At 44.3% G+C, this 14074-nt stretch overlaps 1 protein-coding gene across 2 annotated transcripts in view; it reads left to right on the top strand.

Moving 5' to 3' along the window:
* Lrrc1 (leucine rich repeat containing 1) overlaps positions 1 to 14074 on the top strand; it is a 117660-nt gene that overhangs the window by 60597 nt on the left and 42989 nt on the right. The window lies entirely within an intron of this gene.

Below are 14074 nucleotides of genomic sequence, written 5' to 3'. Positions count from 1 at the left end.
TGCCCAGTTCAAAAATCAAATGTCTGTTAGAGTAATTTGGTTATCATTCAGCAAAAGCAAGCATTTTACATTCTCCCCTTCTTTCTCCCCTTTCACCAGAAATTTGGATGATGGTGCCTGTGAGGATTGTTTTAAGGGGATGGAAGTTGACCAACGTTCTATAATACAGCATCTTCAGGGTGTGATTTAGTTGAAATGCACTACGTTACATAGTTTATTTTGATTCTTTGTCTTGAATTTTTTTTTTTTGTAAATTACAGAGAAAACACTAGTTTTATGAAGTGTATTTTATAACATTCATCTAGTACCAACAACAGGGAAGAGAGGGGGGAATGAGGGAGGGAGGGAGAGAGGGAGAGAGAGAGAAAGAGAGAGATGTGATGTGTGATGAATGCTTGAAGAGACAGTGCCAGTTTCAGTGGGTGAGCTCTGTTGTGTCTTTTGAGGAAGTTAAACACCCTTATGAGTATCTTTTCATCTGTCCCTTGACAACTTGTAATTTGAAAGCTTTTTACAGTATTCCTTTGAGTAATGTAAACATGTTTTGAATTTCTTTTGAGTGCTTTTTCTTTGTACTCCACTTTTCTTCTTTATCTTTTAAGGTTTAATTTAGGGGGGGGGGGAGTCAGTTTGTATTGGAAGTCCAGAGCTATTTTTTTTTTTTTTAAATAAGTTTTAGGGCTGGAAAGATAACTCTGTAGTTAAGAATGGACCGCTCTGGCAGACCACCTGAATTCCTTTCTCAGCACCGGGGTTGGGCACAGGCACCTGCAGCTCCAGGTACTTGGGATCTGATGCCTCTGAGGAAGAAGAGGTTGCATAAGATCCTCACAGATCCTCTCCTCCATCTTCCGTCGCCATCCTCCATTCCTGTCCTCACCCCTAACCACATACAGAACAGCTTTCTTGCCCACATTGGTCCTTATTCCATCCCAGGCAGTCCAAGCAAGCCTTCAGCACAGTCTTTGGGAGTTGATTCTGTCAGGGTAAGAGGAAGTCCCTTTGCAGTGGGGTTACAATTGTCCATGGGAGTAAGTGTGAACACCATGCTCAAATGTCCACTCCTCAGTGATGGTCTGAGTCTAGCTGTGTATGGGATTCAGGTGAGGTGGGGCATGTTTGGTTTGCTTGCTTGTTTGAGGCAGTGCTCAGGCCCACTCTAGGCTGCCTTTTTGAATTCTTGAGTGATGATGGCTCCAGAGATTCTGATGTGCCAGGGCTAAGAACCACTAAAGATAAATGCCCCATTATTTTTTAAGCGATATCTATAAGACCCCATATATTTCCAGATGCCCAGTGTTTTTCTAAGGCATCTATAAGGATTGCCCCTCCCCCCCACATCTCTTTCTCTCACTTTGCAGGGTCTTATGTTACTGTACAGTTCAAGCTCTCCTCACCTGGAGTTTTAGTCTGTGTCTGATGGCAACATCTCACTTGGAGGATTCTCAGTGATTAAAGTACTTCGTTAGGGGTGTGCTTTGGAAGAGCCCAGTGAAATAGTTGAGAGTCACTGTCCTGGCTGGTGTAGGGCTGAGTGGACTCTCTGTGCACATGGACAGAGCTGTGTTCACTCTTGGCCCTGCACTCTTACCTACTCTGCGTGTATTGCCCAAAGAGTGACTCATTTAGCCTGTGATTGTGTCTCAGCTGACCGTGTATGTAGTGGTGTGGTCGGCAAACACGGCTTAGTAGGGTGTGACTTAACTGGAAGGGAAAGAGGTACTTTTAACAGAGAGCACAGAAACTGGCAGCAGGAGAGTAGTCAGAGGAGCGGGCACTGCAGGGGTGGGGGGGAGCGGGCACTGCAGGGGTGGGGGGAGCGGCACTGCAGGGGTGGGGGGAGCGGGCACTGCAGGGGTGGGGGGAGCGGGCACTGCAGGGGTGGGGGGGAGCGGGCACTGCAGGGGTGGGGGGAGCGGCACTGCAGAGGTGGGGGGGAGTGGGCTGCAGGGGTGTGTGTGGGGGAGTAGGCATTACAGGGGTGTGGGGGAGCTGGCCACAATGAGAGCTCGGTCAGAGCAGGAAAAGGTTTTGTGGTATAAGGATGAGGGAGAAGTTGGGTAGGGGTGTGTAGTTAGACTTTCTGGGTCAAATATATATATCCATTAGACTGCTTTACAGAATTAGATGTATAAGTACTAGTGACTATATTTAGCCATATGAAATCAGAATAATTTCAGAGAGCTGTAATTTTGGATGAAAAGGGAAGATTCTGATGGATAAAACTTTCGTTTTTGATATGCAGTGATATTTTCTTGATGCATAAATAACTTGTACTCAAAATTACATATGAATGTATATTTACAAGTAACTGATTTTAGAAAGAAGTAAAATGGGTGCCAAATGGCTACCTTTCTTTCCTTTCTGTTATTTCATGTGAAACCTACTACTTAATATTGTTTTTATGAAACAAGACCTTGCACCTCCAGACATATTTCAGCTTACTCTGGGAAAGACAAACCTGAGCTGTAACAGTGGTTGCTGGAATTCGTTGTTGGAGCTTTTTTTTGAGACACAAGTTACCTTGTGTCCTAGGTTGGCCTTGAATCCACCCGTGGCCAGCCCTGACCTTGGGCTCCTGAGTTCCCGTCCTGGTTTAGTGCTGAGATCATAGGGTTGTGCCACCACACCTAGCCGGGACTTTTAACAAGATGTACCCAAATATTATTTATGAAGGGTCCTTGTGTGTGTTGCCTCCTTTCATGTGCCGGGTGAGGCCCAAGCCTGGCAGCCCCCTTGAGCACAGCAGTGGATGCCCAGAACTGGGGTTTTGTGTCCAAGGCTGGCTGTCTCCTGGGTGTCTGAAGTGCTTGGGATAATATGATAAATGGAAACATTTGAAGACATTCTGCTTTTAGCTTTCCCCTCTCATTACCAGAACAGCTGTGACAGCAAAAGGGAGACTGGGAGAGCACATTCATATTTAGTCTTGTTTGACAATCCCGGATATTTTTAAACAGGATTGAGTCAGACAGCCTGCAGCACAACATTCAAGCTGTCTTAATCAGCCAGCCTGTTTGGCACACAAGGACCTTGTTTTATTCTAGTAGTAAATAATTCTAAATGAATCAATGCGATGTACTGACTGTCCCCAACGCACAGTGTTCAGTATGTTACCACAGCCTGTCAGCATCTCCTGCACATGCTTGCTCTCTTCCCTGCTGGCTGTCGTAGTCATGTAGAGTTTGAATTCTGTCTTTGGCCAAGGCTTAATTCATGGCTTCTGCACAACAGGACCCCACATTCTGTGCCAGCATGGCCCTCTCTCCCTTCCTCCTTCCTCTTGCATTGCCAAGTAGAGACATTGCCCACTTTCTGCCCAGAAGTGCTTCATGTTGTCAGCTCATTTCCTTCAGAATGAGGGATGTTGTCCCACCCACCTGTGGCTTGGGGGTTCTCATCCCAGGAGGCCTCTCTCCATCGATAGGGCTCCTTCTGCTCCCCCAGACCTTCTTCTGCTCCCATATCCCTCTGCTGTCTCTCACGTAGGCAGGTTCTGAAGTCCGTATGTTCATGCCCTCTGCCCACTCTACGTGACTGCATTCCTGTTGCCTTCTGGGAAAGGGCTTCTGCCTACTACTTGGAGTTCTCAATTAAAAGTAAATAAATAAATAAAATCCAAACACACTGAAGTCACTTTGCCCTGGACCTTGATACTTTTCCTGAACAAAAACCCCTTTCGATCTTTCTGGATGTCAGGCTTGTTGAAGGCACGGTCTGTTCCAGGTTCTCAGACATGGAGATTGAGGACAACTGTGTAGTGTTTGTTTTGTTTTAATCACAAATTTTATTTCTGTGGCTGTGAACCTGAAACGACTGGAGAAGCAAGCCTCGGTCTAGAATCCCCATCCAAGCTCCCCCTTCCTGGGCACTGTCATATACTGCACTGGAGATGGGTGGCAGTGTGCTAGGATGGGGGTGGCTGAGGGGCTTGGTGGGGGTGGGGGTGGGGTGGGGGTGGCAGTCGTGGCAGTGGTGGGAGCCAGCCATGGCAGAAGAAAACAGACAGAATGCTCTTTCTTGTTCATCTCCCCGGCGCATTGCTTTCCTCTCTGTGGCCTTTTGATGTGCACCGAGGAACAGTAGGAAGCAGAGATGAGAAGGAAGTCCACGGGGAAAAGTGGAACTGGGGGGGGGGCAGGAACTTCCTGTCTCCTACTGAAAGAGCTTGGCGCATAGTCTTGGGAACCAGAGGAGACTGCATGCAGAACTCAGCAAAGCTTTTGGGATCCGAAGGCTTAGATGCAGTGTGGACCAGTGAGCTGGTATGAAAGTCAAGTGTGCTAAGAAAGAATCTGAGAGACTTAGCGACACTCAGTATCTGTGGGAACTGCCCCAAGCTCAGCTCCAATAAGGTGCACAAAGCTCTGGAGCAGGTGTGCCTGCCTTCGACATCCATCGCCTGTCCTGCATCTGTCTTGTTAGTGACCAAGACACAAGTTTCTCTGTGGTGAGCTACTACCATCTCTAGTTGGAAAATCTGATATTAGAAACTATTAGGGTCAACATGACTCCATCTGTGGAAAATTCTACCCCCTGTACTCATGTAAACAGCTTCAGGCGAAAACACAGACTGACTGAAAATACTGTCCCAAACTACATAACTACATTCAGGTTGTGTGTCCATGGTATTTATGCTAGCCTGATGAGCAGTGTAGTTTTTTTTTTTTTTTTTTTTTTTAAATTGGAATTCAGCATAGGGTTGCCATCTCTTGTTTTGGTAAGAAAAATGGTTAACATAATTTAGTAAGAGTTAGACTGAAGCCTGCCAGTCTGGGTATCATTTCAAATTAAACAACTGTCCTCTATAATTAATGAACTCATTCAGCTCATGGTGGGAAAACCTTACCATATTCTCCCCACTTTTCTTGTTTGCTCAGCCAGTGAATACTGTGTTGGAGACCAGAGTCTGGCTGTTGCTGTTTTACACTTTCCTCCTTCCTCCTCCTCATCGTCTGGCTCCTCTGCCTTTGCGGTTTGGCTTCTCTTCACATCACTTTTAAAGATAACGGCTTATTCCTAGGAACCAGCTTATAGCCATGCCCTTCTTCCGTGTTATGTTGCTGCCTGAACCATTTGCTTTCCTGGCTGTTTCTCAGTTGCTTTCTCTCCTACCCGATGGACCCCAGTTTTAAGTATGCTGCAGCCTTAAAGCAGGGAGCTCACTCTTGCATCCTTTGTCTCCCCCCACTCCTCACCCGCCCCCATTTCTGCACCAGATAACAACCTGGCAGTATTTTGTGTTTTCTCTGTGTACGTTCCTCTGCTGTCTGTAATCCCTGCAGTATGTCTGGAGTGTTTCAAATGTGGTTCTGCAGATCTTCAATGGGACCTTTGTGTCTTCATGCAGAGGGACTTATCCAAAGCTCTGCTTTCCCAGATGCCAGTGGAATGATCTTGGACCATTTATTCGATGCTTCTGTGTCTCTAAATAGGTCTGCTGCTCTCCATCTCGGTATTTGTTACACGGATTAAGAAGTGCCAGTGAGCAATCAGTTTATTCATCAAAATGTAATGAACCCTGATAGCCAAAGTAGGCTGCCCTCAGTCCTCTGCAAAAAGAAGGGTTCTGAGTTCTGAAGCCAGAACTGACATGTGCTCAGAATGACAGGGCCACATAGCCTCACTTGGCTCCATTCCTTGACATCCCTAAAATGTGGATTGGTACCATGAACATCAGGAGAGGGTATGCCTTGGTAATTTTGGAACATGGTGATCTACTTATTCCTTATAAGAACATATAAACTAATCTTACACATTGCTTTTGGGGTGGGATGGAAGCTCTGCCTGTGTTAAAAGTAGATGCCCTGAGGGGCAGCAGTGCCCCTTGAAATCATGTCTAAAGTGCCTGTTATCTGTTGTGAAGGCTCTGTCGTGTGTGGGCAGCCTCTGGCAAATAATGTCAGACTGGTGGTCTGTCTGCTTTGTAGACAGAGCTCAGCAGTGATGTGAGTGTCCTTACACAGGCCATAGAAATTATTCTGCTAATAAACTGTGGATTTGGTATGTTCCTTCTAAGACAGCTAAAACCCATTAGTCAAAAGCAATTCAGACTCAGAGACAATGATAGCTTGCAGTGGTTATCTTAACGTTATAGGGAAACGTGAAATAAAAATAGCAAAATCTGATACTTATAAAATGCCAGAGAGATATTTTGTTTTTGTTTTTATTTTTGGTTGTAAATGGACATGGCTAATATGAACTATAAAAAAGTAATATTAAAGGGTTTTTTTTTGGTTTTACTTTTATAGTATTGGAAAGTAGAAGTTTTGGCTTATATAATTCAATAAGTTGATGAAAATCTAAATGCTAACTAAGAATCTAATAATACTAAATGTCTTAAGCTTTATATGTAAATACATGCTTTTTCTGGGTTTAGTCATTATTGCTTCTCAAATAATTAGAGCAACAGCAAAAACTGGTACATTCTTATTAATGACCCCACTTTTCTTCCGTCTGTCTGTCTCCCTGCATCCTCACCTTAACCATAAGATGGAGGAGGTGTGACTGCTTGTTCAGTCAAGGGATCTGCATGTGCAGCAAATTCGTGGTGAATGTCAGGCTGATCCAATGTCAAGGGACCTTTCTAGTGCTTTCTCCAGATCACCCACTGGCAGTCCATGCTGTCCTCAGAGTCACCCGTGTCCTGTTCATGCCTGGGCCTGTCCTCTGTGTGTATTGGTTCAGAGCTTTGGGGCATTTCTTCACCTACTTCCTCATTTCTCAGGGTTCCACAGTATTCACACCGTGATCTTCCGGCATTGTTTAATAAGAAGTATCTGTGATGTCCATTTTACTGAGAAGGAAATTGAGGTATAGACATGTTAATAGTGTGCCAACAGACACACAGGCTTAATGCATATAGAAAAATCAGTGCAGATAATACTTGTGGCATTTAGGGAGGATGTGTGGTCGTCTAATGATGGGAGCCAAGCCAGGTGGGTGATAGTAATAGTGAACAAGAAAACCTGGATGATTTATGGGATGTTAAGCAGGTCTAGAAATTGGATGTATCTAAAAGGAAGGGTAGTAAAATTGGAATGATTGTTTGTTTGTTTTTAAATGAGATCATGCTAGGTCTGTCTGGCAAGGTGATTAATTTCTTACATTTTGGTCTTAAACCTCACGTTTGTTCCTTAAGAACACTTGGGGACCAAATAATGGAAATTTCAGCTGGAATAATGTGTAAGCTTTACAGTACCCTTTGTAGGAAAAGCATCATTCCTACTGGGAAAATAGAGGTGATACTTATCCTGTTGGGATGCTTTGTTGGATACTTAACCAGTTTTGTGACTCAGGGAAAGACCAATGTCTCTAAGAGGCACAGTTATGGTAGGACCTCACCCTTCCATTCTGAGAAGTCAGTGAGTGTGTTCTCTCCTACTGCAGAGCTTTGCTAAGATCTGCTGATGGACTGTCACTAAAGAGTTACTTGGGTAATACAATAGCAGATCTTACAGTATCATAACTTGAGGTCAAGGGGACCCCAAACTTTTACAGCTTCCTTTTAAAGCCCTCTTTAAGTTACACTCTTGTTGTGGGATTTTATTTTTAAGATGTGTTACATTTGTTTATGCTTTGGAACTTTTGTTTAATGATGCAAAGATGTGTTGCATTGTTTTATGTTGCTTTTGTTTAACTCTGTGAAGCTCTGATTCTTGGCCTGTTTGAAACACCTCATGGTCTAACAAGGAGCTGAATGGCCAATAGCGAGGCAGGAGAAAGGATAAGCAGGGCTGGCAGGCAGAGAGAATAAATAGGAGGAGAAATCTGGAAGAAGAAAAAAGGAACAAGAGAACAAGGGGAGGAGGGCAGTAGGGGCCAGCCACCCAAGCCAATCAGGGATTAAGAGTTGAAAGTAAGATATATAGAAGTGAGAAAAGGAAAAAGCCCAGAGGCAAAAGGTTGTTGTAGATAATGTTAGAAAGCTGCAAGAAACAAGCCAAGATGAGACCTGGGCATTTATTTGGGACCTGGGTGGCGCTGAGCCCCAAAAGACTGAAGAGTAAAATAATGACCATCAACATAGTCATATCCCTCTTGCCTGAAACTCATAATTTGGAGAACAGATATTTAAAACGAAGATTGGCATGCGCAGGCAATGGAAGGGAATCATGTTTGGGTTTGTAACCCGTCTCCTACTGTATATATTCCCAGAATTTAACCTGGAGCAGGAATGCCTTCCTCTAACCCAGACCTAGTGTAGGGTGCTTTTGCCTGGACTTGTCCAGCACTGGCCTCTGTTATCCTGGGATTCTTAAATTCCAAACTGTCACTTTGCAGAATTTTTGGAATTCACATGTTCCTTGCTGGCTGTCTTTTCAAGCCTCAGTGATGTTCCTGACATCCAAATTGAATTAAAGTCTGCTTCCTGATGGATGGATTTTTTTTATCTTCCTTCAGAGGTTATTATTTATTTATTTGCTAGAACATCAGGCATTTGTAGAATTTGTTTTTTGATGTGTGGCTGGTCTGGCTCCAGGGCAGTTACAAGGCACCTCTTCCCCCCACATCCAGATCCAGCGTAGTGGCAGGTAGGGGCTGTTGTGGTCTGTCCAGGCTGATGAGTGAGCACCTCTCACACCAAGGCAGGCCTGGGTCCTACAGCTGTCTAGGTTACCTAAAGAGCAGTGCTAATCATGTGATAGATTTGTGTGTTTTTAGCCCTTTTGTCAGTTTTAAGTTAGAAGCTATTACTTGTACAAAGACGTGGGTTTCATTCCATTTCCATATAGGCACATAATGTGCATAATGTGTGCTGGTTACTTCCACATCCTCAATAGTCCCACCTCTCACCCCCGCCCCTCTCCTTTCTCTGGTTGTTTTAAGGCAGGGTTTCATTATGTCTCCCGGATGTCTTGAACCTTATTATACCATGTAGTTCACTTCAGGCTTGTGATCTTCCATTGTAGCCTCCCAGATGCTGGGGTTACAGGCCTGGCCACCATGTTTAGTCATCACCCCGTCACCTCCATGTTCTTCTTCCTGTAAATCCCATGGAAGACAGAACAGCTGCACCACTTGTCTTTGTGATGCTGCCTTAGGTGGCTTTATGTGACCACTAGTTCACCCATTTCCCTACAAAGAGCATAATTTTATTCCTTATGGCAAAATAAAACCACAGAGTGAATATAGACTGCATTTTCTTCACCCATATGTATTGGTAGGCATGTAGGCTGGTTATAGATTTGGCTATTATGAAAAGTGCTACACTACATATGGAAAGGTTATCTCTGCAGTGTACTGACTTTGACTTCTTTGGGTATATACCCAAACAACAGAAAGCTGGGTACTATGGTAGCTCTGTATTTAATATTTTGAGGAACCACTCTACTGATTTTATAGTGACTGGGCTCATTTTAAATCCCTGCCAACTGTAGACTGAAGTTTCTGTCCCACCCAATCCCACAGCCATTTAGTCCCAAATAAACACACAGGCTTATATTAATTATAAACTGTTTGGCTGATGGCTCAGGCTTTTTATTGGCTAGCACTCTATTATTAACCCATTTCTCTTAATCTGTGTGTCTCCATGTGGTCTTGGCTTACCAAAGATGCCTGAGCCTTTTACTTCCTCTCCAGCTACATGGCATCTCCCTCAAAGTTCCTAGCCTTTTCCTAGTGTGGAAGCCCCACCTATACGTCCTGCCTGTCCATTGGCCGAAACAGCTTTATTCATCAACCAGTAAGAGAAGCATATTCACAGCATACAGAAGGACATCCCCCATCATCCAGTGGTGTATTGGAGCCTCCACCCCATCTTCACTGACAGTTTCTTACTTTTCCTTGATGGCATGAGATGGAATGTTAAGTGTCATTTTCATGTGCATTTCTCTGATGGCTAAGGATGTTAAACATTGTATTTATTGGAAATTTGTACTTTATCTGAAAACTGTTAGTCGAGTGCTAGCCAATAAGCTCTCCCCTCCCCCACTTCTTAGTTGGATTATTTATAGTTTTGTTATTTAATGCTTTGATTTTGAGTTCTTCATTCTGAATCTTTATCTCCTATCAGATTAATAACTGGCAAAGATACCACCCCTCCAAATTTGGTATTTTGTATTTGTCAGGGCTCTCTAGAGCAAGACGATCAGCAGAATGAATATTTATTATAAAGGGAATTTATAGATTGGCTTACAGGATTTGAGTTGGGAGGTCTAGCGATGGTCAAATGTACACTGAAGAGACTGAGATCCTGATGCTTGCTCAGGCCACAAGGCTGGATGCCTCAGCAGTCGTAATCTGGTGATGAATTCCTAGAGGACGCTGGGTTCTGATGCCAGTGAAGGATGGCAGCTGTAGCAGCAGCAGCAGGGTAGATGCATTCATAAGCAGGGAGAGAAGGTATGCAGGCAAAAGCAGCATTGCTTTCCCTCAGACCAGTTCATGTCTGGCTACTGCTAGAAGGTGCCACACACTTGGGGGAAAGTGTTACAATGTCATTTAACCCTTCTAGGAAGTATCCCTCTCTGGAAGTATGTCTCTTATTTTATTCTATATACAATGAAGTTGATAATCAAGATTACCCCTTGTCAGCTTGATACCTAATTATGTCTCCTTATGTCATACTTAATTTCCAAATTGGAAAAAAAAAAAAAACATAATGGCCATAATTCTACCTAACGTGATCTAACCATCATACACTCAACTAAAAACAGTTATTAACAAAATAGGACAGAAACCCTCATGGCAATTAGAATTTCATTTCTGTAACAGGTCATTTGGCCTTAACTGGTATTTATGCGCCCTTTTTCTAATAACCATTCTCTATTTCCTTCACTCTAAGCAAGCAACTCAGCATGTCTTGCTTGGTTCTTTAACTGGAGGGGTGACTCATCCCTTCATTTCTGTAAGTTACGGACCATTTATCATCTTGCCTGCTTTGGGTTGTAGTTTCCCACTGACCTTAATCATAGGACGTTGTACCACCAGGAGATGCCATAATGGGTCTCTTCTACTCTGGATATACCTTTTTACATGTTGAAAGAACAGTCAAGTCTCCAGATAGGCTGGATGAATCATCCTCTCTAACATTAACTTATTTCTCAGCGTGTTGACTCAAAGGTATCAGAACTGAAAGTGGCCAGGGCTCAGTCTGAACCTCCAGTTCAGTGAAATGTGTCTCCCATGGAGCAATTTCCCCTCCAGAATCAAAACATTTGGCCAACAGAGCCTGAGGTCAAGCCATACTTTTGCTAGTGGGTCACCAAGGATGATGGTACATCCCCAATTCTACCCCTTAATTCCAGGACCCCGAAACCCTGGCCAGAGGAGAATGTAATGACTACCTACCGATGTCACCTTCTGGAGAACCCTGCCCTAGGCCTTCAGTCTGTTGTTACCTCATTGGCATCATGACTGTTTCTTTAAAAGGCCATTCCACCATTTTGTCAAGCCAACCACTTCAGGATACATAAGCCACTACCTCACTTCTCTGGCTGTGAAGTGAGTCCTTGGTCACTTCATACTGTATGAACACTGACTGAGATAAGGCATTGTGTAAGTTCATGGGTGGTGATTTTGGAAGAACTACATGCAGGAAAGCAAACCCATGTCCAGAAGTATCTGGTATCTTTCTAGCAAGGACAGAGTGTGCTTGCTACCGGGTCCCTTGGTGAATCACCCCAGAAATGGTACTCACTGGGGACTCGGTATTATTCTCTGGGGCTGACATGTTTGGAATTCAGTAGCAAATTCACCTTTGTAAGTGGAGGTATATACTGTTAAAGCCATGTCACTGTAGCTGTTTTGTCCATGTGGCCATTGGGCAATGTCAGGGATAGTTAGGGAAAGAGGTTGACTACTGTCCATAGAATGGGTCATCCTAGCTACTTACCATTGTTTCCTCTGCTGAGGTAACCTGTTTAGAATTTACATGGGGCACAAATATCTTCACATCCCTTGCATAGCTGGAGAGACTTATCCACACATTTCTTTCTTAGCTGTCTCTTTCATCAGTTTTCTAAGCCTGCATCTTTCCAGTTTCCCACTATTCAGCTGCATGGCCACAAGCTCATAAATCACTGGTTATGTACACATTAAGTATTCTCCTTCCAAGCAAAACATAGAAGCATGTGCAATGCACTATGCAAAGATTTGCCTATTGTGAAGATTTCCCTTCACCGCTGTCCTTCAGAGTTGTCCCAGAAAAGGATTATAATGCTGTAGCTGCCCACTTCCGGGTGGTCCCTGTATAGGTTCACTGGTGTGTGTGTGTGTGTGTGTGTGTGTGTGTGTGTGTGTGTGTGTGTGTGTGTGTGTGTGTGGTGTCATTTATCAAAGGTGCCCAAACCATCTCTGTCTGCTGCTGACACCTCAGTTACTGTTGGGTCTGCTGGATCGTAGAGTTGAAGAAGCAGAAGAGCCTGTGCAGCAGTGGGGACCGGTTGAAGAGTTGCCTTCTGTTCTGGGCTATACTTAAAACACGCAACCTTCCAAGGCACTTGGTATATGGGCCAGAGTAACGCAACTGAGTGCAGAATGTGCTGCTGCCTCCAGAATCCAAGGAGACCCACTCAGCATTGTGCTACCTTCTTGGTGGTAGGAAGGGATAGGAGCCACAACTTATCCTTCCCTTTAGAAGGGGTATCTTTGCATACTCCACACCACTGGGCTTCTAGAAATATGTCTGAGCTAGAAGGCCCTTGAATTTTGGTTTCCACCCTTGAGTGCACATATTTTTTACCAACAGGTTCACAGTAGATGTTCCCTCCTGCTCACCTGGCCCAATCAGCTTAATGTCAGTATAACTGGACTGATCTGATAGCATGTGGAAAAGACAAATGGTCAAAATGACACAGGGCTAGAGAATTAATAACACCCTTGAAGTAGAAGAGTAAAAGAATTGTTTCTCATTGTCCTTAAGGACAGGCATTGAGATCAATAGCTGCTCAAGCAAGGGTGGCACTGTAGCATCTGTTACAATGGCTGCTGTTGGAGTCATAACTTGATTAAGTTTGTGATCATCCTGTCACCTGCCTCTGTGAGCTCTTATCGTAGCTGGAAGGCACAACACTTTTGGGGGCTCCCAGAATCAGTGTCAGTTGTGGGCCACTGTCGAATAGGCTCTGAAAGGTCTGATTATTTCCTTTCCCCCTGTATAAAAGGTCACAGATTCCCTTAGGGAGGGAGGGTTGGGAATGAAAGATGAAAAGAGAGTAGTAAGCTTTCCTACTATTGCAGCTGGGTCCTTCCTCAAGGGGGATGGCCTCCCTTTCATTCAGGGGACCCTGGGTCTGTAAACTAGCTAAAGTCTGGAAATGGGTTGAGGTGCCATGGATGTCTGTTGCTGTGACTGAAGACTGTACAATCTTTCTATTTATATAGCTCAAGCAGGAGCTGAGGCTTCCTGTTTCACTTCTGGGAAGATCACAGTTAACTACCCAGTGCCAAAGGTCTACATAATCAGACCATTATGAACCTTGCTCTGCCTGTGTTGTCCTTTATGACAAGTGAGCTCACCTGGCATCTGGTGGTTCGGTCCTGCCTCTTGACCCTTGCTGCCCTGGGATTCAGTTTGACCCATTGTATTTAAGTTGTCCAGTTGAGCAGCCATGACTTGTACTATACGGTGTGGTATACAGAGAGAGGCAGTGACAGCTCCTGGGATGTGCTGGTTCTTCTCTCTCAAGCTCATTGGTTGTAGTGTGAGTGAAGGGCATGTCCACCCCCTCGCACTCCCCCACTCCCCTCCCCCCATTGCAAGAATTAGGTTTTACATAGCAAATCCTTTGCAGCGGTCTAGTGCCCCTGAGCCTTAGATTCACTTCATCCACACCAAGCCAAGGCGTATCACACCACCAGATCTCTCCTCATTCACAGTAGCCCATCTTTTGGCTCACACTTCAAATCAAGCTGCCAAATAAACCATTGGCACCTCTTCAGTAGTGTAAGCTAAACTATGAAACCCAGCACCCGTGTTCACTGGGTCCAGACATTTTTAATGTGCTTTCTTAAGGAACATATTTTCTGAAGAAATATAGAAAAATAGTCATAACAAGTTGTGGCCACATTTGAATGAGGTAACATTCTCTTGTGATTGTATTCAGCTCTAAACACGATGCAAATATTAACA

The sequence above is a fragment of the Phodopus roborovskii genome, unplaced genomic scaffold (assembly GCF_943737965.1).
Source record: "Phodopus roborovskii unplaced genomic scaffold, PHOROB, whole genome shotgun sequence".
NCBI classification, from domain to species: domain Eukaryota; kingdom Metazoa; phylum Chordata; class Mammalia; order Rodentia; family Cricetidae; genus Phodopus; species Phodopus roborovskii.
The sequence above is the reverse complement of the archived record's forward strand: the minus strand, read 5'-3'. Positions and strand labels throughout refer to the sequence as shown.